Source organism: Myotis brandtii, unplaced genomic scaffold (genome assembly GCF_000412655.1).
Source record: "Myotis brandtii unplaced genomic scaffold, ASM41265v1 scaffold190, whole genome shotgun sequence".
NCBI classification, from domain to species: domain Eukaryota; kingdom Metazoa; phylum Chordata; class Mammalia; order Chiroptera; family Vespertilionidae; genus Myotis; species Myotis brandtii.
Genome location: NW_005357076.1, coordinates 1,970,851 through 1,996,000, shown reverse-complemented (window position 1 = coordinate 1,996,000; position 25,150 = coordinate 1,970,851).

Here is a 25,150-nt window from a genome sequence, read left to right as displayed (position 1 = left end):
TTGCCCACTACACCTTCATGGTGAGCAGTGCTGGTGTTTGAAGACCCAGTGATGTCAACCTAGTGCTGGATAAGGAGCTGTTTGAGCTCTTTGATCAAAATATAACTTAAGAAAGTAGTTATGCACATTCATATTTCTCCCCCACATGAGAGAAGATCTCCAAGGAATGTGGCTGTCATGTCTCTTGGTTGAACAGACTCAAAGATTTGGTTCTTGGACATGTAACCAATGCTTACTCATTCCCAACTCAAGTCAACAAATATTTATTGAGATTTATTAAGTGTTGGTTAAAATTCTTGGATTGTGTGGCTGAATATGAAAGATGAATTTGAAATTACCCCCCATCCTCAAGGAAGCGGACTGAGAGACAATGTTGAAAAGGAAAGAGACTCTCATCTCAGCTCTGCTGTTACTTGCTGTGTGGGCCCAGACCACTTACTTCATCCAGGGCGGCTGTTTGCTTTTTTATAAATTAAAGAGTTGGCACTGGATATTTTTGAACATTTCTTCCAAAGTTAAAAATTGATGTTTTGAATATAGTGGAAGATAAACATTCCAATTCTCCCTGCCTAACAAACTCAAAAATTGATGTTTCTATGAATATAGTTGAGTAGATAAAACTAATCAGAGAATTTTATGATTACAAGCCATCCAGGTCCTCTAGTTTCCAGGCCCCTCGGTTTGTAAATCATGGAAACCTGGATCCAGAAAGATATGAAATTTATTCAAGGTCACGTGGCTACCATATAGGGAAGTACTGGTGGTGTGAAGGAAGGAGGTTTAATTGGATGTTTTGGAGACACTACAGTTTTTGTTTCGTTTGTTATGGGAAATTGAACTGACTCTCCTCCTTCAGCTACTTCTGCTACAGAAGGGAGAAAATTGACCCTGTAGATGAAAGAGTTGTGTGATGAATTGTGTCCAGATAACCATGTTGCCAGAGAGAGTTTGCTCTTAAGACAATGAAAGACCTTAAGAATTACAATAGGGAATGTATAAATATCAAAGCATTTATTTTCCCATTAAGCATAGCTAGTGTGCCTGTTCCTCTTTTTTGCCTTAGCAACTCAATAGCACTTACATTCTATTTTCATTCAGCTAATGTCCTCTCCTGATATTGACCTGAGTTAAGGCTTTACTTTCCATGAGTCCTGCCTACAGTAATTTATGGACAGTGGTCGTCAGGCATGGAACAAAATGGATCAGATGAGCTCACCACAAAACACTTACAAAATAATTCTGGAGGAAAAATTTATGGAGTTGTCCCTAAGATTTGTGTCTAGGTAACAGACCTAGAGAAATTTGATCAAAGATTGGAGTTGAGGCCACGTTGGCACTGATAGTATCAGATCCCAAGGATCTTTCCAGAGATTGTAGAGCAGGCAGGAATATTGCCTTAAATGTTGGGAGTTGGAGTAGTTACTTATTGCTGTGTTACAAACTACCCTAAACTCAGTGGCTTAAAATAGCCACCATTTATTATTATGGCTTGCATATCTGTGGATCAGCTGGGTGTTCCTGATCAAGACCAGGTTGGCTTCATTTCATTTGGGCTTGCTCATGCGTGTAACGTTTATTGTGGGTGTTTTCTCTGAGCAGGGCTTAGTTGAGATATCTTGGTTTTGGCAACTCAGGATTCCTTATCCTCTTATTCGGATCAGCAGACTCACCCAGGCATCTGTCCTATGGTGATGGCAGAAGCTTAGGAGACCAAGCAGAAATACACAAGATCTCTTAGGACCTACACTTGGAACTGACACACTAAATCTCTTCTTCATCCCATTGGTGAAAGCAAGTCACAGGCTGAGCTCAGATTCAATAAGTAGGAACATAGACTCCACTTGTTTAGCAATACAAACTACACAGTCACATGATCAATATGTGGAGAGAGGGAAAATGAAGATTTGGGTCATTAATGGAATCCACCATAGGAACCTGAAAAGAGTAATGCTTTTAAAGCATTTTTAAAACATCAATGGATCATTTCAAGAGTTAAAAAAAAATGCATCGTCTCCAAGGACAAACTCATGATATGTAAAATGTAATTATGTCTCTGGAGTTTATTAATCCTTTGACATCCATCTGTGAAACAAATTAAAATTCCTAGCCCAGAGGGTAAGGCATGCTGAATAAAGGGGGGAACTATTATAGAGAGAAGAGTACCTGCCCATGATTGAGTCCAGTGGGGTGCTCCAAGTATAAGATATGCTCATCTATTGAGAGCAGAAGTTTTTCTATCATAGGATTAAGTCTTGATATCAGTAGGTATAAGATCCAGTGCCAATGTATATACAAAAGGAAGAGCTCTGTGTGGGTGGCTGTTCTAGAATGTACCACACTGACATCCTATCTTGGCATTATTTTCATTAAATACAATACTTTATGAATTTCAACTTCATTGCTTCATTAGCATGGTGACAGGAAGTTATATTTCACTTTTCAAAATAAGATTATTTGTCTCTCCTTAATGGCCTACTATGTCTGGAGAGGACTTAAGCAGTGAGAGGCAGTTAAGCCTACAGAAGAGATGGCAGAGCTGGTTTTTAAGCAACGTGACTTCTATAGGCAGAAGTCCCCCAGTCCCCGCCAGTCAAGGAAAAGGTGGGTAGGACCAGTGGCCTGCCAACAATGCTGCTGCGTGCAGTTGACAAAGAAAACTTGAGGGATTCTAATGAACTTGTAAGGCTACCCGGTGAATGTATAATACCCCCTAAACACACATTGGTTGGTTTATTTTCAGTAAATTTACTTTCTGAGTAAAGTAAGTAGAATAATGTCCATTTAACCTATTTATCTTTTCTTGTTTCATATTATTTGTCTCTCCTTAATGGCCTACTACGTCTGGAGAGGACTTAAGCAGTGAGAGGCAGTTAAGCCTACAGAAGAGATGGCAGAGCTGGTTTTTAAGCAACGTGACTTCTATAGGCAGAAGTCCCCCAGTCCCCGCCAGTCAAGGAAAAGGTGGGTAGGACCAGTGGCCTGCCAACAATGCTGCTGCGTGCAGTTGACAAAAAAAACTTGAGGGATTCCAATGAACTTGTAAGGCTACCCGGTGAATGTATAAACACACATTGGTTGCTTTATTTTCAGTAAATTTACTTTCTGAGTAAAGTAAATAGAATAATATCCATTTAACCTATTTATCTTTTCTTGTTCAATGAAGTCAAAACAGAGGGATTATTTATGAAGATGTCATTTTTAAAAACTGGAAACCTCAAAAAAAACCAACTTAGAAAAAAAGTAGAAAAGACTAAGTGATGGTAGTCAGTCATTTACCATCTTATATGAGCAATTGTTTTATCTAGAAAACCAGAACTCTAAACTCTAGCTAGGAGTGCTTGCTCCTTGCAGCACTTATGTTTCCAATTCTTCTTTTTTTTTAATCCTCACCTGAGGATATTTTCCCATTGATTTTTAGAGAGAGTGGAAGGAAGGGAGGAGGGGGAAGAGAGAGAGAGTGAGTGAGTGAGAAACATCAATGTGAGAGAGACACATTGATTGGTTGCCTCCTGGGCCAGGCTGGGACCCTGCGACCAAGGTACATGCCCTTGACTGGGAATCAAACCCCAGACCCTTTGGTACATGGGCCAACACTCTAACCACTGAGCAAACAACCAGGGCTGCAATTCTTTTTTCACGTCTGTGTCCTTTGGATCCTGAGCACCATGAAGAGTTGAATCTGTACCTGCGTTTATTCCGTTATATTCCTAGTACCTACCCCAGTGTCTAGCACACATTAGGTACTCAACAAATCTGTCAAGTGAACAAAAAAATACTTCCAAAGCTCTTAGAACAGTTCCTTCCACACAGTAGGTGCCTTACTGCATATTAGCCCTTTCAAACACTAATGAACCTATATTTATAAATAAGATCACTCTCCTTGGGTTTAGCTGCATTTTCAGGATTCCTTGGGGAGGAATAGGAACTTGAAAAGTGTGGTATTATAATAGTATAATTCTAAATAAAAAAAATGTGTAATGAAGCTGAATTCAACCAAGGATTTGAAATGCCAAATATGAAACCTGTTTTCCCACCGAGGCTTTATAATGATGAAAATATTTTTAAGAAACTTTTTTTCCTTTTGACTCCATGTTTAATCAAAAAATTTTAACATATTCTATTTTACATAAAAAGTTGAGCTTATTATTAACAATAGGAATATTAATTGGTAGTCACTGTGAGCTATAATACTGTCTAGCCTATGGGATGAACAATTAATTATCACTTTTTTGTTTTTTATTTTAATTAAGCACTTATGCAGCACTTTACATGTTTGATGTACTTTATCACCATTAATTACGGAATTAATGCACAAACATAAATTATACATGTTCAGCAAAAAGAATCATCTTTAAATTACGAATAAAGGAGCTGTTAGGTTTGCAGTTTTTCTCTTTCAGAAGAAAATTCTACCTACATCTGAAAGAAGGTTAAAAAACCGTGACTTTATAAAGAATGGCAAGACTAGTAAATGTTAACTAATGGTTTACACGAAGGACTTGCAGCAGATTCTAAAATTGGATATGGTTTAACTTCTTTAAAATATCTGTTGTCTTCAGGAAAACACGTGTTTAGAAGCTCAGTGATTGCTAAGTATGCCCAGCTCCCCTTGTGTAGCTGGGTCACTGAAGAAGTATTTTTGCCTTTTTCTTTCTTAGTGAAGGATTTAGGGAAGGAGAACGATGGATGACATATTTTCAGATAAGGTGCGATGTGCCTTCAGAAACAGAAGAAAAGCCTGGGTTTGGGATGCAGAAGTGGGCTTTGTGGGGATTTTGAGTATGACACACAGAGAGGCAGGGCTAAGGGCTTGAGCGAGGGAATGTTTGAGCTCAGCAGTCTCTCTATGGACCCAGGGAGCAAAGGGAAGCTCTCACAAGGGACTGCGCTGAGAGGGGCCTGGCCCTGGCCCGTGTAGAACAGTTCTTGGAACTATCCTTTCTGAGCTAAAGCACTATGGGAGGAAAAATGTGGCCTCTCAAGCAAGGCACTTGGGGTTCAGTTATCCAAATGACTGTGGGAAAATCCCTTCACCTCTCAGAACCTCAGTGTCCTCATCCATAAATTGGGAATGATACATGTACGTACCTCATAAGGTTGATGTGAAAATGAAATGAGTTAATTCACTTTAAACAGTAGCTGGTGTATAGTAAATCCTCAATGAATGTTAGTCATTTTTATTTGTCCCCAAACTGGGCCATTGTTTGGAAATGATGCACCAGAGGCCACTGTTTTTAGAGTGCCTCCTTGAGGAAGATGATGGTCCTGCTCTAACAAGCATCAGAGCAGGTTCTACATTGGTCTGCTGGCTGCTGAGGAGAGGAAGTATGTGCTAGAGAGGGGACCTAGCAAGAGGAAAGCAATAGAAACCACCCTAAATGAAGGGCTTTGAAGAAATTGGGGGCATTCTGATTGAAGAACAAACTTACAGTTTCATCCTTGCTGTCTCCAGGTATCTGAAAATAATAGAATTGCTGCTTGACCCTGGGCAGTAGAGCTGGAAGACCTGCATATATGGGAACATAGAGTCCAGTCCTTGGAACAGACAACCCAATATATGCTTGTTGAATGGAGGGATGAATAAACAAGAAAAATTTGTATGAGAAAGAACTTTCTCACAGTTAGCACCACTGAAAGAGAGTAAGACCCTGTCATGGGAGGTGGACAAGAAATAGTATAGGAGAGAACAGTGAGTAAGAGTTGGACTCTTTAGAGTTAGGCAGACTTGGGTTAAAATTTGCCTACTGCCACTTAAAAGCTATGTGACCCTGGGAATATTAGCCAACCCTTCTCAGATACAAATCCTTTATCTGTAAAATGTGTACATTAGCTATACCAATCTCACAGGATGGTGGTGAAGGTTAAATGATATTATGCATGTATCATAAGACTTCAATGTTTCATAATCACAGTAGCAGTATGAGTAGCTATTCTTATCGTCAGGCTGGGTAAATACAGGTCAAGACATTATAGATGGACCTGGGGGATCATATCACAGAAGGAACTGATTGACTTTTAGCTTTCCTTTCAAATTATGGGTCCTGTGCTCCTATTTGCAGTAACTCTATACTCTGTTTTAGAAACTTCTTACAGTAGTAAGTGTGTGCCTGTATATTAAAGAGAGAGGGAGAAATCTGTCTGGGAATAGTAAGAACTGCAGCCGTTGGCCAGGGAAGTGATTAGCAATGGTAATGGATCTGAGGAGGCATTACATCTGAGACCTCTGTTTTATTGGTGCTGTACTCTAGCTACAAAGCTAACCAGAGACCAGAGGTAAAAAGAAATGAACTAAGAGTAGTTTCCCAGCAGCCATGCACTTACCTGACAGGCTCTGGGTCACTCTGTATATGGTCATTCTCCATGGTCTCTCTATTTCCAGCACTGGATCAACTCGAAACTCCTTTATTCTTCTATTGATGTGCTCACTCAGTTCTCTTTGGTGCTATAGACTCCAAGCTGAAACTTCTCCTGCTGGAAGGAATCCCCTCATAAAACAGATCCAACTGGTGGTCCTAGATGGCAGAACCCAGGTCCAGCACATGAGGACACCGCCAGGTGGGGTGAGGGAGAATTTCATTTTAGTCATCTCAGGGCCACCATGTTGCATAATTCCAGGAAGTGTCACTCACATTGTGGCTATGTGCTGCAGCATCCCGGACCAGCATGGAGGTCTTCGAAGTTACTGCATGCCTCTGTCACCAGAGATGGCCCAGAGGAGGCTGGGAGACCATGAAGTTATGAAGATTAAACTAAATGTTGGCTCTCTTCAATTCAGAACTTTGAGACACTAAAACATTTTAAGACATAGCTTTTTTCCTCCTTTTGGGAACTTACATTTTTTTCTAGGGAGAGGACTAAATTAAGAGGAAGTACATGGTTATGATTTAATGCCATTTGGTGTCACAGCCAAGAAATTACTGTCTAATCCATGGTCATGAATATTTATGCCTATATTTTCCTCTTAGAGAGATGAGTAGCTTTGCTTCTTACTTTTAGGTCTTTGATCCATTTTGAGTTAATATTTGTATATGGTGTGAGGTAGAGTTTCAACTTCATTTTTTTTTTTCTATCCTGTTGTCCCAGCACTGTTTGCTGAAAATGATTCTTTCTCTATTATATTGTCTTGGACCCTGTTCCTTATTGAAAATAAGTTGACCATAAATGTGGGAGTTTATTTCTGGACTCTGAGTTTTAATATATATATATATCTGTTCTTATTCCAGTACCATATGGTCTTGATTATTGCAACTTTGTAGTAAGTTGGGAAGTATGAGTCTTTCAATTTTTTTTTTCAAGATTATTTTGGTTATTCTGGGTCCCTTGAATTTTGATATATATATATATCTATCTATATATATATAGATAGATAGATATACATATATATACACACACACACATATATACATATATATACATATTTACATATATATATAGTAAACTATATATATATATGTATATATGTATATATGTATATATGTATATATATGTATATATACATATATACATATAGTAAATATCTCATACATATACATGTACATCATGCATGTACTTTTACATACTGAATCCAGTTCATGGACAGACCCTGGAATCCCTGTATTTCGCACAAAGAACCCATGTGTAGGGTAGCCTTCATTGCTTGTCAATTGTGCTCCTGCTGTTTCTAGAGTGAAGATTTTGCTTTTGCGACTTGCCTGGATTCTCCCCAAGAGTAGGAACCTCATTTGTCTTTCTAGCACATCGGTACCTCGTACAATGCCAAATGTAAGGGTAAGTGTTTAATAACTTGAAGTCAAATGAGTAAATGTTGAAAGACTGATTCCAAAGTTAGACCCAGAACTAACATTTTCCCAACCACCTCAGGCCTAAAGAAAAACCATGTTTTTATATGCTTTTTTCCTCTTGTTGAAGTTACTCCCTGGACAAGCAAGACCTTTCAACACCTCTACTTGAAGGAGGATACAAATTCTTTCACTCCAAAAAGAATCTAAAACCTGGCTCCAAACAGGAGTTTTCAAACCAGGGAGAAACAGCCCCGAGCATGCAAACATCACAAAGCCTCCAAGTAAACTGACATTAAAGGGTGACTGTGCCAGGAGTTCCAAGGAGCTTAAGAAAGTCGCCCTGGGGAGGCGTTTAAGGGAGGTCTCCCACTGAGTTTCCTGCAGTGCCCTGGTCACATGGGCTAGATTTGAGAAATGCGTCTGCCTCCTTGTTCTTGGCCAACCATTCCCTCAGCCAAAAACAATTGGGACACAAGGAATGTGTTCCTAAGAAGAGCAAACGTTACAACTGGGCCCTTTGTGAGCCCTCCTGGAAGTTCATGGTGCTCCGCCCCAGGGCTGGGATTCACAAGCTGGGGTGAGCCTTTGACATGAACCTGGATGCTCTTCCAGGCTGTGGCTCAGCCCCTGAAAAATGGAAAATGCCACTGAGACAGCTGGGAGCAGTTCAGAGAAGTCAGGGTAGGAGTGCTGCCCTGGGCCAGACCCCTTCTGAGGAAGGGCAAGCATGAAAGAAAGAAAAGGTGCCCACTGACTAGTTTCATTGAGCAACAATGGGTCTCTTGTGACGAGAAATAAGGGAAATTCAGCTGCCCAGCTGCCCAGCTGCCCAGGTCTGACCTTTTGGGTCTGGGCCAAGTAATACTTATGCTGCCCAGGGCTGAGATGCCAGCACTGGGTTCTCCATAAACCCCTTGCAAGGCATATTTGTGAGTATTTGAGTTCTCAGAGTCTGGAAGACAAGGCTTTTGTAGCCCATATTAAGCATGAGACCCTGGGCAAAGAATTCATTGAGCAATATGGTTTATTCCCCAATTGTGAATTTAATCATCATTTATTTTACATTGGCTTTGAACAAAAACGAACAACACTCAGTTCTTTTCCATTAGGCACGTGCAGTCTAGAGAGGGGCGGTAGATACGGATCCAAGCAATTGCCAAGGCGGGACAAGATGATACAAAGGCAAACGGAGGAGGAGAAGGTGTTTGAACCAAGATGCAAATACAATCATGAGAGAGGGAAATAGATAGTGCGTGCTCCACCCAACCTTCAGAGTCTCTGAGAATAAATACACACATGGTTATATAGATAAAGTGCTCAGATTTATTCGGAAGAAAACATTTGTATACTTGAGACCTTAGTCTTTGATAATCATTTAATGTAACGACAGCACACTGCTTGTCTGATGTATCTCAATAGCCTTGTTTTAGCCACTTATGAGGAGCCAGCTGAGGCTCACAAATACCGAATTGTCCCCTATAAGAGAAGATATGAAGGTGAGCGTTAAGGGTGGTGACACTGTTTTTCAGACAGGAAGCTTCCATACCTTTGCATCGAATTAACATCTTCTACATCCTCAAGACATAATGTTTTACAGTGGGATAGTCAGGCTGACCTAAGTTTAAATTCTTGTTCTGCCAATGCTACATGTGTCATCTGACTACTTAGATTCTCTGACCTTAATTTCCTCACCTGGGAAATGGGAACAATTTTATTCATCTCACAGGGTTGTTTTAGAGAGTAAAAGCAGTAATGCTTCCAAAACTCCAGCACCTATCATATCCTCAGTGCAGGTTAGCTTCCCTCCTGACATGTCCTGGAATTGCAACTCTTGATAGGCCTAATTCAATCACCCATCATGATCCCCACTCTATAGTGATATTTCCATTCTTCCTACTATAACTTGCAATTGTTTCAAGTATAAACCAAACATCCTGGACTTGTGTAAGTTGTATGTAAGCCTTGGGCTTACAGCTAATTGAGGTACAAATGACCACAGGGACACTACGGCCACTAGGACCATTAGTCCATCCATTCATTCTCTCCCTTGACAATTGTTCACGGGGTCTGCCTCAGATATTATCTCCAGAAAGGGCTTTTATTTGGTCAATATAGTACATTTTTCACCACCTCTAACGACCTGAATATGAGAGTAAACAGAGCCAGTGGGAGCCAAATCTTCTGGTTTTCACAGGCTTAGATCAAGCTATAGGAATTTTTATGGCATTGGAAGAGTCTACTCTCAGAGAGTTGATCCCACAGTGGCTGCCTCTACCCACATCACCCACAATGAATGTGTTAGTGCTGGCACTGCTGCCAGAAAACAGGGACCTGCTGGGGAAGACCTGACAAGGGGCATCCCTGATCCTTGAAGTGTGGACCAGGAACATCTTTTATCGAGCATGGACAAGCACTTGTGCTACTTGAGGAAAAGCGTATCCATGGGACTCAGTGCAGACCTCCTAGATGGGGCGATGGATTGGCATGCTTGGCACGTTCTCCTGTTGATTGTGGTGTTTGCCATCCAGATGGGTATAACAGGGACCTTCCACCAGCATCAAGTGATGGCCATCAACAGGCTTCATGTTTGTGGAAGGACACTGTGGCTAGAACTGAGGCAGGCTAGAGGTGCAGGTGAAGTCATGGTTAGGGTGGAGCCAGGATTCTGGAAGAGGTGAGTAGTCTGGAGTGTGTTATGTTTGGCGCGGAGGGGATGGCAGGTACCCAAGGTCCAAACAAGACAAGAGGTGGGAATCATGCTGAGTTGACACAGCAGAGGAAACAAAGGACCAGAGCAGGCAGTGGTGAGAAGATAGGGAGACAGATAAGAGCAAGACCAGGATAGTGCTGCTTCCAGAGGTGTCCGGGTCCATGTTAATTTCAGTGGTAAGTTTTCTTGCCTTTCCTTCTTGCTCCTCATTTAATCCCAGTGGACTCAACTTGTTCTCAAGGTTAATTGCCCAGCGCCTATAAGAGAAGAAAGCAAGATACAAGATGCCTAATAAGAGACTAAGATCACCCTTGTTTGTTTTCAAAATTCTCCAAACAATCCTGAATCCCAGTGTCCAGATCCTGTCACTTAGCTCTGATCATGGGACATTAAAAACACCAGCCACAGGTCGCATCGGTGCAAAGAGCAGAGCCATAAATCAGACAGTGCCCTGCACATTTGGGGTATTAATCCTGACAGAAAGATCTTTAGCATTGTATGGATTAGTCAATGTAAATTCATTAACTACTTGTCATGACTGTAATATAATCTGGCCTGACCGTAAAGATCCGACAGCACCATGTTAATCAGATCTACACAGAAAATAACACATTTCTGTTAGGAATCTACGACTGACTGCTCTCCTTGCCAGAATGGAGGATCTGGGGCTTTTTTTGGAGCGGGGGGAGAGGGAAGGTGCCTTTTTGCACGTCCCTGGCAGGGACCCCTGTCTGCAGAAGAGCATCACAGACCGTGACAACTTGAAAGTACCTTCCATTTCCAGCAAACCTCGCACCCTCCACATAATGGAAGCCCGTCAATCCCAGGCCCCATCAGTGAGAGGTTCGCAGATAATACAGAGATTGTATTCTGCAGGGCTGAACATTTTCTCCTAGAATGAGTCATTATCAGGTTTTAATCATGCTCATTAGCAGCCATTAGGAGCCTGTCCAGCTTCCGACTGCCAGGGATGAGAGGGGAGAAAGATTGTGGTGGGGCTGCACACACCTGCTGAACTGCTCACCCTGTAACTCCCTGCGTGAAGCACCTTGGTTCAGGGCTCCAGCAGTCTTAGAGCTCCAGCTCTGCATCTACCTATTTCTCTAGGTTGAGCCAGTCCTGAGCCCAGCAGGACTTGAAACGGTAAGAATTTGACATTCACTAAAATCAGAGGCAAGCCAGGCCAACTTACCAGTCATGAGGTCACCATTTCAGCAGAAACAATTTGTGTTTCTATAGCTTGGTGCATTGGGGAGTCAGTAAGAAGGTGGCATTGAGGACTCAGTAGGAAGGTGGCTTTGAAACAAATGAAGGCAATGGAAGTTACTATAAAGTGTTTCTTTTCTGTCCTGAAGGTAAGTGCCACTGAAAAAAACAACACGGCCTTTACAAATGCAGAACAAGTGAATACTTAAGCTTTTTAATATTTTAGCATTTATATACATTCCCCATCTCTCCCAAATTGTTCTTTATCTCGGGTTGCACTGTTCTGTTATCTTTCTACAGATCTATGTTTTATTTGATCAGAGTAGCTAACAGAGGGCTCATGCACAGTAGGTGCTTCATAAAGTTTTGTTGAATGATAGAATGGGATGCACATATTTTCCTATCTAAGTATTATTACTACAATGTGAGTTCATCTATTTCTAGCTTGAAAGTGTTTCTTTTTGTACCTGTGTCTACTGCTTCAAAACATTCTGCCCGCGGTATTCAGTTGCATTAGCTTAGCCTTTTCATCTTTAACCTCCTCATTTAGGATTTTGTCAGTACTCTAGAATAGCAAAAAAGGAAAAAATAAGCTTTTCATGTTTCTTTCTTATAAAAGTCTCTCTTCACGCTTTTCTCTTCCTTAGATTCCAGTCCATGTTAATTTCAGTGGTAAGTTTTCTTACCTTTCTTTCTTGCTCCTCATTTAATCCCCAATGTACTCAATGCAGTAAACTGGGGCCACGGGATGAGCCCTTTATCTCTAACTTGATGGTCTCCCCTTCCAGTCTGGGAAGTCCAAGCAGGTGGTGAAACAGAGCATCCCAAACAGCACAGTGTCCAGGATGGTCCAGGGAAGAGTTCGCCTGCAGGTGAACAGCTGCAGTTTGCTGATGGGAACTAAAAGAAGAGCCAAATAATGAACAAGGAAAGTAGATAAGAGCCACAAGAGTCAAAGCTCTGCACACAGGGCACTCCAGCAAAAGCAGAACGTAGCCATCGTTCCAAAATAATAGGGTATTAAAGCAAGACCAAGTTATTGGGACTACATTTGGCCTCAGGAGTAAGTTAAATAGAACCAAGCCTCATGTTCAAAGCCACCGTGTTCCCCGAGCATCAAAATTGAGCTTGAAGTTACCTCCTGACCTAGGTTGGGAGTGAGTGGAGAGCTCAAGTAAGTGGTGGACACATGGCTCCTACAGTGGGAAGAACTAGCTGTGAAGATAAGCAGCAGCCAGTTAGAACCCAATTGACTTACAATGAATTCAGCTGGGAAGGTTAGCCATTGCCCTCTCTAAACGTGCTAGTGTTGAATTTAAAAATTAGACCAAAAAACAGCATTGGATTATGAGAGAGGAACGGTAATGTCTTATATATTAACGTGTAATATTTACCTTCAAAAAAGTGCCAATTATGAAGGACTCTAAATGTGATTTCCATGAAAATTAATGCTGTTGGCACATGGTGAGTGGGTCCCACTTGATGTAAGCATTTCTCACGGAGTCTTTCACTGCTAAAGTCAGGACCAAATAGAAGGAAGACAATAGGACCTTCTGCTAGAGGCATTCTGTTCTTCCCATTCATCAGTGAGATTATTCTGCCCATTGCCCATCCCCACCTTCCCCAACTTCTGACTGGAAGCTCTTTAGGGAGATTTGGAAAGGCTGTGGGGATTATTCAATTTAGGTATTGGATTCTGGGAATGTTGCCTGCCTTCCTTTCTTTCTTTCTTTCTTTCTTTCTTTCTTTCTTTCTTTCTTTCTTTCTTTCTTTCCTGATGGTTCATTCACATTAATGATAGAATCACAATATTATAGGACATTGAGCCTCTTCCTTTTGCTTCTAAGGAAAATAAGGCCACAAAGAAGGAAGGTACCTTCTTGAGATTTTACAGCAAGTGGTAAGTCATGAGGTAGTTTGAGTTCCACAAGCACAGGGACCAAGTCTATCTCACCATCCTATAGCTTTGTTGCCCAGCACAGGACCTGCCAATAGCAGGGGCTAAAAACAGATGTGGAAAGAAGGAAGGAAGGAAGGAAGGAAGGAAGGAAGGAAGGAAGGAAGGAAGGAAGGAAGGAAGGAAGGAAGAAATTGCTGTGTGATGGATGAGGATTTTTAAAAAGAGTGTTGAGTGTAACTATTCAGGGTTCAGGAAGAAAAAGTCAATAGACACAATTTTATTTTTTTGAGACTAAAGTTTTGAATCAAATCCCAGAACTCAGATTCCAAAAGAGACGACAAGAATAATTATCTTTCAAATTCACTTTGAGTAGTGTGACCTTTCTTTGGAAATTTTCAGTACATAATTTTGGAGACGCCAGTTGGGAGAGAGATTTTTTCCTGATAAAACAGTACAGACCACTTCAATTACCCCTGGGGAAGGGGTGCTGGTTCTTCCCTCCTCCAGTCTTTCACTGAACTCTTCCTGCCTTGTGAGGAACTCTGGGGAGGAACAGATGTGCCTGATTCTTCCTTTTTCTCTAATAAAGTTTGTCATTGACTGAAAACTAAAATGCCATCCTCCTCCCTGCATGATTAATGCGCAGGCAGCCTCTCCAAGCTTTGGACTGCTGAGCCCCAGTGAGGAATGGAGCCCCATTGCCTCCTTTCCAACGAGGCACAGACAATGCACATGTGCACAACTGCACATCCCGCTCACCACACACTCACGTGTACACATGCACACACACCAAACTGCTCTGTGCTAGTACGAGCCTGGATCAACACTTAGCTAAGGGAGAAGGGTTTTCATTTCTTTACCTCTTACAGGGCCTTCCTGATTACTTTCTTGCTCTCTGCAGGTGGAAGCAGCTGAGATAAAGTTGGCCTTTTCCTTCTTTGGGAAATGTAGTGAAATACAAACACATCAGAACTAGACATCTTGGATAAGAGGGCCATCCTCACCTGCCTAAAAGGACATGCAGATGTGACTATTCAGTTTCTTACTGAAGCCTGGGCACTGTCCTTACGCTGATAGCACTTAAGTTCCAATCCTTGTCTGTTTTGTTTATTGATGGACCTCCAAGTCCCCTACACGTGTGCCTGCTACATAGTAATTACTCAATAAATACGTTTTGAAAGAATGAAGGACTCTGGATAGTTTTTAGGAAAATACACCATCTTTCCTTGCATACACTGCCTGGAATATCCATCTTACCTCTACCCCTTCCCAAGGCAAAGCCCCATTTATATTTCAAGGGCCAACTCAATGTCATCATTTCGATATTTTTGTATAGTCTCCACTCTAAGTGCGGGTATTACTCCTTCTTCCTAGCCCTCATAGCACTTCACTTTTACTAGAGAAATGTACACATTGATTTGCAATTATATAGTCACATATCTTTGTCCTCCATTAGTAAAGAGGGTTTTCTAAGGCAAACACACCATTTGTTCATTTCTGTTCTCTAGCATATATTAAAATTGCTATAAGCCAGTGTAGTACAGTGAATACAGTGAAACTTCTGGCACCAGACTAGCTTGGTTTGAATCCTGCCTTTGCTAGTTGCTAATCATGCAGACTCGGTCAATTTCTAACTTTGTGTCTTCCTTTCATTTTTGTAAAATAGTGTTAACAATATCCATCTCCTAGTTCAGTGATGGCAACCCTATGACACGCGAACTCACTTTTTTGGTTGATTTTTCTTTGTTAAATGGCATTTAAATATATAAAATAAATATCAAAAATATGTCTTTGTTTTACTATGGTTGCAAATATCAAAAAATTTCTATATGTGACACGGCACCAGAGTTAAGTTAGGGTTTTTCAAAATGCTGACATGCTGAGCTCAAAAGGTTCACCATCACTGTATAAAGGGTTTAATTAATTACAACATATAAAGCACTTAAACTCTTCTTTGTGCAAATTAAGCACTCAAAAAACATTCACTTTTATTTTTTTATTTAGAATAGTGCTTAAAGTTCACACTTTAAAATTTCTTTTAAAAAATGTACTTTTTTTTCTCCACAACCTCTCCAACACTTGTTATTACTTGTCTTGTTGATAGCCATTTTAACAGGTGTGAGGTGGGATCTCATTGTAGTTTTTATTTGCATTTCCCTCATAGCTAGTGAAGCTGAGCATCTTTTCATCTATCTTCTGGTCATCTGCATGCCTTCTTGGGAGAAATATCTGTTCAGGTCCTCTGCCCAATTTTTAATTGGATTGTTTGTTTGGTGTTGAGTTGCATGAGTTCTTTTTATATTTTGGATATGAACCCCTTGTCAGAGTTGCGTTTGCAAATATCTTCTCCCATTTGATTGGTTGCCTTTTGTTTTGTTGGAGGTTGCCTTTGTTGTGCAGAAACTTTTTAGTTTGATGCAGTCTCATTCATTTATTTTTGTCTATACTTCCCTTGCCTTTGGGGTCAAATTCATATCATCACCTTACTCATATGTGGGATGTAAAACTGAAAGTGACAAATGAACAAAGAAAAGAAACAAACAAGAACTCATAGACACAGACAACTGTAGGGTGGTTACCAGAGGGAAGGGGGTAGGACTGGTAAAGGGAATTAAATACATGGTGATGGAAGAAGACTTGACTTTGGGTGGTGAGGACACAATGCAATATATAAGTGAAGTATCATACAATTTTACACTTGAAACCTATATGATTATATTAATGAATGTCACTCCAATAAAGTTAATGAAAAACAAATAAACAAAAAATAAGTAAATATGTACTTGTCTTGAGATTGTTTAGTATTTAAGCAATCTTTTCCCAATAGTAACCCTTGATTTTTGTGTGGAGCTCACCTGGCCCTAAATCCTAAATCTCAGCCTCTGTAGTTTTCCCAGAACTACATGCTTTCCTCCTCCGTGCAGTGGGCTTATAAAGCAAGTCTAGCCAATCATTTCTCTGGACCCATGATGAGGTTAGAGATGGACACATGACCTCATCACAGCCAGGAAGATAGTGTGAAACTCTTGTTGGGTGCTTGGGATAGAGGAGGATGCCCATTCCTTCCTGGACTAAATCTGGAAATATTTGAGTCACTACTCCAACTGTCTTATTTCCTGGAGGGCAGAGCTTATCTGAGAAGAGGATCAACAAGGAGGGAAACTGGATCAAGAGATAGGGAAAAAACTGGATCTCTGATGTCATTGTCTGAGCCCCTGCAACACTCCTGAACTTTTTCTTTTATGAGACCTGTTCCCCTGAAGATGGATGTATAATCCCTCAATTTAGTGGCTTAAAACAATGGTAAAATGTATTTTGCTCACACATCTACCATTTGGGCAGGGCTCAGCATGAAAGCTTCCACTAGATGTCAAAGGTGGTGGCCGGAGGGCTAGGGGCTGCGATCATCTGAAGGCATGGTGGTTGATGCTTGTCATCGACAGGAGGCATTGGTTCCTCTCCATATGGGTCTCTTTAGGTGGTCCTTTCTCATAGGCTAATCTGGGCTTGCTCACATCATGGTGCCACCTTTTCCCAGGGACATCCCACTTCCACCCCAAATATAAGAGAGAGTCAGGCAGAAACAGCATCCTTTTATGGAAAGTCACTCAGCACCAGTTCTGCCATTCTCGATTGGTTGAAGCACTCACACAACAACTCAGGTTCAAGAGTAGGGGAAGGGCAGTGTTCCAGAAGAGCGCGTGGGACTGGAAATATGACTGTGGCCATTTCTGGGAAATGCAATGTGCCACACGTCAGTCTGGGTTAGACTTCCTATCTCTCATCACAGAAAGAATCTTAACTATGCAAGGCTGATAAACATTTGTGGAATAGATGAGTTAATTGTTGAAAATCTGCTTTGCCTAAGCTTGTGGAGTTTATTGTTTTTCCCTTCAAATAAACCACAACTTTTATCATCTTTTGTTCTGCTCCACATTTTGTTCAGGGGGAAAAAATATCTTATTTGGGAAAAGCCTAACAAACAGTGGCTATAATTAAATTCACTCAACTAATTAGCCTTGCCAGTTAGGGCAGCTCACTTCTGCAAGTCTCCAGCAACATGGTGCATGAGATGTATTTGTACAAACTTTTATGCCTCTCAAAACACTCATATTCATGACAATTTGTAGCCCATCCAACCAGGAGGGGCAGATATTGTTAACTTTGTCACCTGACCTAGTTTAAAGATTAACAGAGCTTGATAACTAAAGATTAATATTACTATGTACTAGACCAGTGGTCGGCAAACTCATTAGTCAACAGAGCCAAATATCAACAGTACAAATTGAAATTTCTTTTGAGAGCCAATTTTTTTAAACTTAAACTATATAGGTAGGTACATTGTTATTAACTTAATTAGGGTACTCCTAAGCTGGCCTTTGTTAAAAACGTCCTCAATCTGATCGAGGTACGTTCGCTGAGGTCGACCCCTTCCAACTCTCCCATCCACACTTGTCTTACATACTTGTTTCGTCTATCTCCTTTTGTTCATCTTCTCTATATGTCCAAACCATCTCAACTTACCTAAAAAAATGTTTCATTTTATAATAATAAAGCCACCAACATAAAATAATTACAATTCTTTTTTTTTTAAACATTTTATTGAGTTTTTACAGAGAGGAAGGGAGAGGGATAGAGAGCTAGAAACATCAATGAGAGAGAAACATCGATCAGCTGCCTCCTGCACAACCCCCACTGGGGATGTGCCCGCAACCAAGGTACATGCCCTTGACCGGAATCGAACCTGGGACCCTTCATTCCTCAGGCTGATGCTCTATCCACTGAGCCAAAGCGGTCAGGGCTACAATTCTTAAATTAATGACAAAAATACTTGTAGGATTTGCAGCTGGTTGGAAAAATACAGGTAACTTTATGCTTCTAGTAGGTACTTTTGTCACCTGAGCGCGATTTGCGGACGCGACTAGCACTAACCATTGCACAATGAGACTGCTGACTGACTGGCTCACCCAACTCGCGCATGAATCGCACGCCCCTCCCCCGGGCTGCCACTGTGTGTCCTGCTGCCCGCCTGCGCTGTGTCTCTGGTCCCCCAACCGACCGACACCCCCCACTTCTAACGCCACTTCTTCAAAATAGACTTGCTCAGGCCGAAAATCGACTTCTGCGTATGGGCCACGAAGTTTCAATCACACTGTATGTGCGCGCCTGCATGTGGTATTTTGTGGAAGAGCCACACTCAAGGGGCCAAAGATCTGCATGTGGCTCGCGAGCTGCAGTTTGCCGACCACTGTACTAGACTGTCATGATTTTAGTAGAAGTTCTAAGTACATATACTTGTAGGGAAAAATGGGATAAACCAAAATGAAACAAGGCTGTTTTGGGGTTTTTTTAAAAATTTTACTCTAGGAGTATCAAAGTGCTTAAGTTGTCATTTACCAACAAGGACTATGCTTTAGCTAATTGGACCATAGAACATTTTCTTCTAAGACTCTCATGCTCAATTCAGGTGTTCCTAGGAGCACAATTTGAAACATAATGACATTCCTAAGACAGCTCTTGAAGGTAACCATAAACATTTTGTATTTTTTTATCTACTTGCCTTTTTTTTAAGTGTTTTTATTATTTTCTCCAGCCGATTAAATTTCATAGTTTTCATATAAACACTCCACAAATGGTGTCCATATGAGGATGACATCTTCTGATTCATTTGGGGAGTAACTGCTATCTTCCTGGGTGGGATAATGTCTTTCATCTGCAGAATGTATGACTATGGTGTGTGGTAACATTGACATGCCATTGAGCAAGATAAGTCTTCCTGCCACCAAGAAAAGTGCCTTTTCCCAAATCAGAGTGGCTCTAATTCTTTCTGACAGTCTCACGGGTGTGCTGTGTCTGGTATATATTTCCTAGCTCTGGAAACTGGATCCAATCCTTCAAACCAGGACTTCCTTTTAAAGGCAGCCCTATGAGCCGGCAAACAAATGGTGGCTATTCACTTTTCTTCATGAACAATGTTGCTTTGCCAATACTCATTTGCTGTGTTTCTTTAGTTATAGTTTGCTTGGAACTTGGCCATTTTGTGATTGGATATTCTAAGCAGAAAGGGGAGTGAAGTGACTCTAGAAATGTTGGCTTCCTCTCCACTTTATTTCCCAACTAAGTGTCCTGTACTTGCTGCTCCCCACCCCCACACCCCAAGCATTCTTGTCGGGAAACTCCCCAATGGTTCACATGGTATTTGGTACCCATTGTTATCAAATATTTACAAGCTGTCAGCTCTCACTATGTGACATAGACCAGACCGCATTGGGCTGAGCATCTACCCAGAAATTTACAATTCTTTTGTTGAGGGTTTCTGATGGTGAGAATATCACAAACAGCAGGAGGAAATTTTATCCACCAGAGGATGACACAGAAGGGTCACTCTCTTCCAAATAACTGTCTCTTTAAAAGAAAATTCAGCCCAATAATACAGGGATTATTGGAAAAGAGATTGTGGTTCTTATTTAGGTCATGTGAGCAATGATGAGCAAAGGGCAAGGAGGTAAACAATGGGCAGAGAAGGCTGATGTTTGGGTACAGCATTGCTCAAAGTATTTTCCAAGTAACATCCATTCTGCAGCATGGTAATAGTCATCAATTGAAAAAGAGACTGACTGGTCAAATGAATTTAGAAAATCAGCAGTTCAGAACATTTTTACTACAGGACTTACCAGAGCCTTTAATACATCAATGTACCTTGTGCTTCCCCAAAAAGGAGATGTTACAAAAGGACAATGTTCTAGATACTTCACATTAATTAATTTATTTTAATTAATTCTATGAAGTAGGTAGTGTTAGTAGCTTCACTTTTCAAATGAAACATCGAGGCACAAAGACATGACATTCTTGCCTCGAATCGTTCAACAAATAGGTAGTGTGATCAGAAATGAAACCCAGGCCATCTGACTCCTGAGCTTTCCTCCTAACCCACCATATTACACTGACTTGATAAATATTGAGGAAGTGTGACTGCCCATAAAATGGTTTTACAACATGCTTAGAGTAGAGCATCTCTGATGGAAACACATTTTTGCCTTTTCATGTGACAGTCATATTTCTGACTCTTTCTAATGACACCAGATTCTCCCACTTGCCTTATGCTCTTAAGCATGAAATGAATGGCATACCAGAGGGTGCTGTGAATTATGGGGTTAAGTCTGATGGCTCCTTCTTGGCCTTGGCCAACTAATACTTTGGCTTTCTTGTTGCTTAGATATTCTTAAATTATATTCCAAAATTTCATGTGCTTTTTAAAATTTAATAGATTTTATTTTTAAAGTATTTTATTTTTAGGTTTATAGAAAAGTTGACTGGAAAGTACTGACAATTCCCACATACCACCTTCTTCCCACTCCCTCAATTTTCCCTATTATTAACATCTTGCATTGCTGTGGTACATTTGCCACAATTGATGAACCAATACTGATATATTATTATTAACTAAAGCCTATAGTTAACATTAGGGTTAGTTTTTTATGTTGTACAGGTCCATGGCTTTTGACAAATGCATAATATCATGTATTCATCATGACAGTATTATAGAGAATAATTGCATTGCCCTAAAAATCCCCTGTGCTCCACCAATTATTACTCCCTCTCTTCCCATTCCCAAACCCCTGGCAACTAGCTTTCCAGAATATCATAGAGTTGGAGGAATGCAGTTTGTAGCCTTTGATGATTAACTTCTTTCAATTAGTAATATAAACTTAAGGTTCCTTTAAGTCATTTACTACTTAGTTTTTCATTACTGAGTAATATTCCATTTTATGGATGTACCACAGTTGGTTGATTCATTCACCTTTGGAAAGATACCTTGGTGTTTCCAAGACTTGTTAGTTATGAATATAGTTGCTATAGACATTTTCATTACTGAGTAATATTCCATTTTATGGATGTACCATAGTTGGTTGATTCATTCACCTTTGGAAAGATATCTTGGTGCTTCCAAGTTTTGTTAGTTATATAGTTGCTATAGACATCCGTGTGCAGGTTTTTCTGTGGGTGTAAACCTTCACCTCATTTAGATAAATACCTAGGAATGTGATTGATAAGAACTGTGTCATTTAAGAAATTGGTCCATTTCATATTTGTTATCAAAATTGTGGGAATGGAGTGTTAATATTATGTTGCTGTCCCCTTAATGTCCATTGGTTCAGTAGTGATGGTCCCTCTTTCATTTCTGATATTAGTAATTTATTTTTTTTCTCTTTTTTCTTGATTAGCCTAGCTAAATGTTTATTTTATTGATACTTACCAAGTATCAGCTATTGTTTTAATTGATTTTTTATTAATGATTTTTTATTTCAATGTCATTGATTTCTGCTCTAATTTTTAATTATTTCTTACCTTCTTCTTACTTTAGATCTAATTTACTCTTCTTTTTTTCTATTTTTTTCTAAGGTGGAAGTTTTGATTATTGATTTTGATCTGTCTTCTTTTCTAATATGTGTATTCAATGCTATAAATTTCCATCCAAGTATGGCTTTTGTTGCATCCCACACATTTTGATATTGTATTTTCATTTTTATTTGGTTCAAGACATTTTAAAATACCCTTTGACACTTCTTTGATCTATGTGTTATTTAGATTTGTGTTGTTTAATTTCCAAATACTTTAGGATTTCCCAACTATTTCTCTTGATTTCTGGTCTAATTCCATTGTGGCCTAAGAGACTACATTTTATAATTTATATTTTTAAAACTATGTGAGGGTAGGTTTTATGGCCCAGAATATGGTCCAACTTGGTAGATGTTCCATGTGTGCTTAAGAAAAATATGTATTCTGCTATTGTTATACAAAATATTCTATAAATGTCAACTGGATTCAGTTGATTGATAGTGTGGTTCTGTTCAAATCTATTTTTATATAGTTGACTGCTAGATCTGTCAATTACTGTTCCAGCAATGATGAAACCTCCAAGTATAATAGTGATTTTGTCTGTTTCTCCTTGGAGGTCTATCAGGTTTTGTCACATGTATTTTGATGCTCTGTTGTTAGACACATACATTTACAGATTATTATATCTTCTTGGAAACTTGACCTCTTCATTATTATGTAATGCCTGTATTCCTAAGTCTGCAATTAATATAGCTACTCAAACTTTGATTAGTTTTAGCATAGTATATCTTTCTCCATTCCTTAACAGGTTTTTTATAGAAAAAATATAGTTCTTCATTAATTTTTTAAATCCATTCTTTAATTGGTGTACTTAGACAATTCACATTTAAAGTTACTACTGCTATAGTAGTTGGCTTAATAGCTATCATATTTTAATATTTCAAACAATTGCTCTTTGTTCTCTCTCTCTCTCTCTCTCTCGCTCTCTCTCTCGTCTTCCACTCTTTTTCTGCCTTCTACAGTTTTATTGAACATTTAATATGATTCCATTTTCTCTCTTCTCTTATATCAAATATAATTTTATTTAAAAATTTTAGTGGTTTTACAAGAGTTTTCAGTATAAATTTAAAGCTAATCCAAGTCCACTTTGAAATAACACTTTACTCCTTCATGGCTAGTGCAGATTCTTTCTAACAGAGCTTGCTCATTTCCTCCCTTCCATCTCTTACAACATTGTTGTCATTTATTTTATTTATCCATAATTATACCGAATACATTGTTGCTATTATTAGTTTGAACAAACTACCATCTGTTAGGTAAATTAAAAATTTAATTTTAATCTCAATTATTTTTTCTTTAGCATTCTTCCTTTCTTTTTTATTTTATTTATTTTCTTTTTTTAATCCTCACCCAAGGATATTTTTTGATTGATTTTTAGAGAGTGGAAGAGAGAGGGTAATATTAATGTCAATGCTCTATCCACTGAGCCACACCCTCTAAGGCTCATTCTTCCTTTCTTTACGAAGAGCTGAGTTTCTCCTCTATATCATTTTCCTCTTTTCCAAAGAACATCTTTTAACATGTATTTCAAAGTAAACCTACTGGAAATAAGTTTCCTCAATTTTTGTTTGTCTGAGAAAGTCTTTAGTTATCCTTCACTTTTGAAGGGTTACTTACAGATTACAGAATTCTATGCTGCTATTTTTTTCTTTTCATCGGTTCAATTATTTTACTTCACTCTTTTCTTGCTTGCATGATTTGTGTAATTTTAAACCTTTTCCTGCATGTATAAGGTGCCCCTACCCTCTAGCTTTTTTCAAGATTTTACCTCTTTCTTTGATATTCTGTATCTGAATATGATATCCCTGGATGTAGGTTTCTTAGTATTTATCATATCTGGTGATCTCTAAGCTTTCTGGATCAGAGTTTTGTTGTCTGTATTAATTTTGGAAATTTCTCAATCATTACTACATCAAGTATTTCATCTGTTCCCTTGTCACCCACTTCTTCTCTTGTATTCCTATTATGCACATTTTCTATCTTTTGCAATTGAACCATAGTTCTTGGATATTCTATTCCATTTTATTTTAATTTATTTTTCTTTTTACTTTCAGTTTGGGAGGTTTCTATGGATATATCTTCAAGTTCACTGATTCTTCAGCTGTGTTCAATCCCCAGATGAGCGTGCAAAAGAATTCTTAATTCACAGTGTTTATAAATCTCACATTTCCTTTTGATTTTTTTTCTTAGCTTTTCATCTTTCTACTTACATTACCCATCTTCTCTGAAGTCACTGGTTCTATTCAGGCCTTAGCATACTAACCAACGCTATGGATATATCTTCAAGTTCACTGATTCTTCAGCTGTGTTCAATCCCCAGATGAGCGCGCAAAAGAATTCTTAATTCACAGTGTTTATAAAGTCTCACATTTCCTTTTGATTTCTTTTCTTTGATTTTCATCTTTCTACTTACATTACCCATCTTCTCTGTAGTCATTGGTTCCATTCAGGCCTTAGCATACTAATCAACATTATTTAAATTTCAGGTCTGATCATTCTAAATCTCTGCACTAGCTAACTCTGGTTTCAATGCTAGCTTTGTTTCCAAAAAGGGTTGTTTTTACCTTTTAGTATGTCTTGTAATTTTTGTCGAAAGTCAAAAGTGATATATTGGGTTAAAAATATGGAGGTAAATGAGCCTTTAGTGTGAGTTTTTATGTTTATCTGACTAGGAGGTAGGCTACATTCATTGTTTACTGTGGCTGTAGGTATAAGAAGCTAAAATATCCTCTAGTATCTTTGTTTTTACCTCCCCTGTTGTTTTTGGGTTTCACTAGAGGCTTTAAAGCAAAAGAGCTTTTAAGCATAGCTTTCCCTGAGAAGCATTGTTGATATACAGGAACTGATTGACGTGGTGGTACATGTGGGTGAAGTGAAAGCATTCTATAGTTCTGCAATTAATTCTCATCATTTCAGTGAGCCTGTGCCTGGGCTGTGACCTCCAGGAAAACTCAGTTTTTTTCCTCTTTTCTGTAAGACAGGAAGTGTAGAGGGAGCTGCACATGCGCATTCCCCTACCCCTAATTTGGAGGAATAGCGGGGCCTGGCATTAGGTATTTTTCTTCCTCTATGTCAGTTAGTATCTGGTAAAACCCCAGTCACTAAGCTCTGGTAAACCGGTCCTTCCTCCCTCCCTCCCTCCCTCCCTCCCTT